The sequence below is a fragment of the Syngnathus typhle genome, linkage group LG13 (assembly GCF_033458585.1).
Source record: "Syngnathus typhle isolate RoL2023-S1 ecotype Sweden linkage group LG13, RoL_Styp_1.0, whole genome shotgun sequence".
Classification (NCBI taxonomy): domain Eukaryota; kingdom Metazoa; phylum Chordata; class Actinopteri; order Syngnathiformes; family Syngnathidae; genus Syngnathus; species Syngnathus typhle.
The window spans coordinates 902501-908282 of NC_083750.1; positions in this window are offsets into that span (position 1 = coordinate 902501).

The window sequence follows — 5782 nt, forward strand, 5'->3', positions numbered from 1 at the left end:
TCCGTAAGCTGATCCGTGTGAGCTGGCCCGCCCTTTGGCTGCCGCCGCCGCCGCCGCCGCCGCGGTGTCGCTATCTGCCGCGCAAGTACTGTGGCCAGATCAGACCCGTAGGACGCTGACGCTGACGTCGCTTGGCAAGCGGCTCCCGTCGGTCGGTTCGGGGGACGGACGGCTCGCGTGAGGGTTGGGGACGAAGCTCGGGAAGAGCGAACTCGGCAACGGGGGTGGCACGTCGGTCGGGCTTGGCCAGCGGGGGCCGAGGATGAACCGTGCGGGCACGGCGGTGGTCCGGGGGAAAGGCGTCGGCCTCCCAGGCCCGAGCTGGGGGAACGTGCGATGACCCAGGCGGGAAGCTGCGCCCCGTCCGAGTCAGACTCGGTCGTTGCGGCCCGCTGAGGCTCGCTTCGTTTCCGTAAAGCGGGGGTCGGGGGCGCGGCGCAGTGCCGGCGACTTGCCCGCGCGAGGCGCGCGCGCCGAGGCCCAAGCGGGAAGCTGCGCCCCGTCCGAGTCAGACTCGGTCGTTGCGGCCCGCCGGTCTCGCGCTACGGCCAGGATGCGGAGTTTGATCGACACTGGTGGGAGCCGGGGGGTCGAAGGGGTTCCGGCCGCCCCGCCGTCCTCAGCGCCGCTGTCACCCAGACGGGAAGCTGCGCCCCGTCCGAGTCAGACTCGGTCGGTGCGGCCCGCTGTGGCCAGCTGGCAACTAGCTACGGAAGGGTACCGGCGCTCCCGACGAACCCGCCGGGGTGGCTGGTGACCAACGCTGCGTTCGGCGCTTATTGCTGCGACCGGGAGGGAAGCTGCGCCCCGTCCGAGTCAGACTCGGTCGTTGCGGCCCCCCCGAGCCCGCACGCCTCTCGCGGAAGGTCATACGCCACCGGCGGCACGAAAGACGCCTCCCGCAACGCGGTAGTCGGGAAAGGCTATTCGGATAGTCGAGCAGAGTTGCGACAACACATCCCGCGGTGCCGTCTGGTTAGGCAAGGGTTTGAGAAACAGCATTCGCGGTAGACCGGCGCGGCCGGCGGACACCCACGCGGCGTGCCGCAATCGGATCGCGCGCTCGGCCTCCGTTGATTTCCTCTAGGTGGGGGATTCGGGGCGTCTCGGTCTCGCTGCCGTTCGGTCGCGCCAAGGCCTGCGGGGGCGGCGCGTAGCGCACGCTCTCGCGGCGGCCGAGGCGCTAGAGTGCGACCCGCAAGTGGGGAGGAACCGTCCACCCAACGCCGGCGCGAGCCGGGGCCGGTGGGGGCCCTACCAAGGCGGGTCATGAGTGCCAGTCGGTCAGTTCGGGAGAAGGGGAGGGTACTCGGAGGCCCGCCGGGAGCAGACGGGGGTCCGGAAGCTGAGGGGGGTGAAGGACGGCGGCCGGGAGCAGACGGCCGTCCCCGGGAGGGGGTGTTCGTTCACGTGCGGACGCCGGGAGCAGGCGGCCGTCACGCGATTCTGCCAACCGTTCCTACCGGCCTGTGTTTAAGGAGGCGGCCGGTCCTCCGTCCTTGGATGGATAAGATTCGCAGATTTTCGCCCGGCCTGTGTTTAAGGAGGCGGCCGGTTCCCTCCTTCCTTCCTTTCTTGGATGTATAACATTCGCAGATTTTCGCCCGGCCGGTGGTTTAAGGAGGCGGCCGGTCCTCCCTCCTTGGATGTATAACATTCGCAGATTTTCGCCCGGCCTATGTTTAGTGAGGCGACCGGTCCTCCCTCCTTGGATGTATAACATTCGCATATTTTCGCCCGGCCGGTGGTTTAAGGAGGCGGCCGGTCCTCCCTCCTTGGATGTATAACATTCGCAGATTTTCGCCCGGCCTATGTTTAGTGAGGCGACCGGTCCTCCGTGGAGAGCGACCCGCAAGTGGGGAGGAACCGTCCACCCAACGCCGGCGCGAGCCGGGGCCGGTGGGGGCCCTACCAAGGCGGGTCTCATTGCCTGTCGGTCAGTTCGGGAGAAGGTGGGGGTACTCGGAGGCCCGCCGGGAGCAGACGGGGGTCCGGAAGGTGAGGGGGTGAAGGACGGCGGTCGGGAGCAGACGGCCGTCCCCGGGAGGGGGTGTTCGTTCACGTGCGGACGCCGGGAGCAGGCGGCCGTCACGCAATTCTGCCAACCGTTCCCACCGGCCTGTGTTTAAGGAGGCGGCCGGTCCTCCACGAGAAGAATTCTGCCAAACGTTCCACCGGCCTGTGTTTAAGGAGGCGGCCGGTCCTCCCCGTCGTTCCGCCGGCTTGTGTTTAAGGAGGCGGCCGGTCCTCCACGAGAAGAATTCTGCCAAACGTTCCACCGGCCTGTGTTTAAGGAGGCGGCCGGTCCTCCCCGTCGTTCCGCCGGCTTGTGTTTAAGGAGGCGGCCGGTCCTCCACTATTCCTTCCTTGGATGGAAAGCATGTAGCACTTTGAAAATTTTCGAGCACTGTGACACTTTGAAAATTTTCGAGAGTTTTTGTACTTAGAAAATTTTTCGCTCTTGCACTTCCAGAGTGCTTTGCGGTAGCTCCTAGGTTCGCTGTCCGAGCATGTGAACACTTTTTGGGGGGGAACACATCGCTAGAGACACCAGCCGCCTGGTTCTCGGGGCCAAAACTTGTGTTCCCCACACTCGTTCTGACTATATTTTGCGATTTGGGGGTAAAGGTAATGAGTACAGTGACTAGGGGGACCAACTCATCGTACTCTGGCGCACCAACAGACCAAAGCTGGTACTGCACTTACCCCTGGTACCCCAACGCCTGGTACCTGACGGGCGAGAGGCTGATTTTTCGCTATTTGCGGCCGACCGAGGGAACCAGACAAAGCGGACACTTTACGGCGCAAGAGCCGTTGGCACTTAGAAATTTTTCGACAAAGTTGGCGCGAGCTCCAGAAGGAGAGGCTGATTTTTCGCTATTTGTGGCCGACCGAGGGAACCAGGCAAAGCGGACACTTTACGGCGCAAGAGCCGTTGGCACTTAGAAATTTTTTGACAAAGTTGGCGCGAGCTCCAGAAGGAGAGGCTGATTTTTCGCTATTTGTGGCCGACCGAGGGAACCAGGCAAAGCGGACACTTTACGGCGCAAGAGCCGTTGGCACTTAGAAAATATTCGCCAAAGTTGGCACGAGCTCCAGAAGGAGAGGCTGATTTTTCGCTATTTGTGGCCGACCGAGGGAACCAGACAAAGCGGACACATTACGGCGCAAGAGCCGTTGGCACTTAGAAAATATTCGCCAAAGTTGGCACGAGCTCCAGAAGGAGAGGCTGATTTTTCGCTATTTGTGGCCGACCGAGGGAACCAGACAAAGCGGACACTTTACGGCGCAAGAGCCGTTGGCACTTGCGCGAGCTCCAGAAGGAGAGGCTGATTTTTCGCCGTTCGTGGCCGACCGAGGGAACCAGGCAAAGCGGACACATTACGGCGCAAGAGCCGTTGGCACTTAGAAAATATTCGCCAAAGTTGGCGCGAGCTCCAGAAGGAGAGGCTGATTTTTCGCCGTTTGTGGCCGACCGAGGGAACCAGGCAAAGCGGACACATTACGGCGCAAGAGCCGTTGGCACTTAGGCGAGCTCCAGAAGGAGAGGCTGATTTTTCGCTATTTGTGGCCGACCGAGGGAACCAGGCAAAGCGGACACTTTACGGCGCAAGAGCCGTTGGCACTTAGAAAATATTCGCCAAAGTTGGCGCGAGCTCCAGAAGGAGAGGCTGATTTTTCGCCGTTTGTGGCCGACCGAGGGAACCAGACAAAGCGGACACATTACGGCGCAAGAGCCGTTGGCACTTAGAATATTTTTGCCAAAGTTGGCGCGAGCTCCAGAAGGAGAGGCTGATTTTTCGCCGTTCGTGGCCGACCGAGGGAACCAGGCAAAGCGGACACATTACGGCGCAAGAGCCGTTGGCACTTAGAAAATATTCGCCAAAGTTGGCGCGAGCTCCAGAAGGAGAGGCTGATTTTTCGCCGTTCGTGGCCGACCGAGGGAACCAGGCAAAGCGGACACATTACGGCGCAAGAGCCGTTGGCACTTAGAAAATATTCGCCAAAGTTGGCGCGAGCTCCAGAAGGAGAGGCTGATTTTTCGCCGTTCGTGGCCGACCGAGGGAACCAGGCAAAGCGGACACATTACGGCGCAAGAGCCGTTGGCACTTAGAAAATATTCGCCAAAGTTGGCGCGAGCTCCAGAAGGAGAGGCTGATTTTTCGCCGTTTGTGGCCGACCGAGGGAACCAGGCAAAGCGGACACATTACGGCGCAAGAGCCGTTGGCACTTAGAAAATATTCGCCAAAGTTGGCACGAGCTCCAGAATGAGAGGCTGATTTTTCGCCGTTTGTGGCCGACCGAGGGAACCAGGCAAAGCGGACACTTTACGGCGCAAGAGCCGTTGGCACTTAGAAAATATTCGCCAAAGTTGGCGCGAGCTCCAGAAGGAGAGGCTGATTTTTCGCCGTTTGTGGCCGACCGAGGGAACCAGACAAAGCGGACACATTACGGCGCAAGAGCCGTTGGCACTTAGAATATTTTTGCCAAAGTTGGCGCGAGCTCCAGAAGGAGAGGCTGATTTTTCGCCGTTCGTGGCCGACCGAGGGAACCAGGCAAAGCGGACACATTACGGCGCAAGAGCCGTTGGCACTTAGGCGAGCTCCAGAAGGAGAGGCTGATTTTTTCGCTATTTGTGGCCGACCGAGGGAACCAGGCAAAGCGGACACATTACGGCGCAAGAGCCGTTGGCACTTAGAAAATATTCGCCAAAGTTGGCACGAGCTCCAGAATGAGAGGCTGATTTTTCGCCGTTTGTGGCCGACCGAGGGAACCAGACAAAGCGGACACATTACGGCGCAAGAGCCGTTGGCACTTAGGCGAGCTCCAGAAGGAGAGGCTGATTTTTTCGCTATTTGTGGCCGACCGAGGGAACCAGGCAAAGCGGACACATTACGGCGCAAGAGCCGTTGGCACTTAGAAAATATTCGCCAAAGTTGGCACGAGCTCCAGAATGAGAGGCTGATTTTTCGCCGTTTGTGGCCGACCGAGGGAACCAGGCAAAGCGGACACATTACGGCGGAAGAGCCGTTGGCACTTAGGCGAGCTCCAGAAGGAGAGGCTGATTTTTTCGCTATTTGTGGCCGACCGAGGGAACCAGGCAAAGCGGACACATTACGGCGCAAGAGCCGTTGGCACTTATAAAATATTCGCCAAAGTTGGCACGAGCTCCAGAATGAGAGGCTGATTTTTCGCCGTTTGTGGCCGACCGAGGGAACCAGACAAAGCGGACACATTACGGCGCAAGAGCCGTTGGCACTTAGGCGAGCTCCAGAAGGAGAGGCTGATTTTTCGCTATTTGTGGCCGACCGAGGGAACCAGGCAAAGCGGACACTTTACGGCGCAAGAGCCGTTGGCACTTAGAAAATATTCGCCAAAGTTGGCACGAGCTCCAGAAGGAGAGGCTGATTTTTCGCCGTTTGTGGCCGACCGAGGGAACCAGACAAAGCGGACACATTACGGCGCAAGAGCCGTTGCCACTTAGGCGAGCTCCAGAAGGAGAGGCTGATTTTTCGCTATTTGTGGCCGACCGAGGGAACCAGGCAAAGCGGACACTTTACGGCGCAAGAGCCGTTGGCACTTAGAAAATATTCGCCAAAGTTGGCGCGAGCTCCAGAAGGAGAGGCTGATTTTTCGCCGTTTGTGGCCGACCGAGGGAACCAGACAAAGCGGACACATTACGGCGCAAGAGCCGTTGGCACTTAGGCGAGCTCCAGAAGGAGAGGCTGATTTTTCGCTATTTGTGGCCGACCGAGGGAACCAGGCAAAGCGGACACTTTAC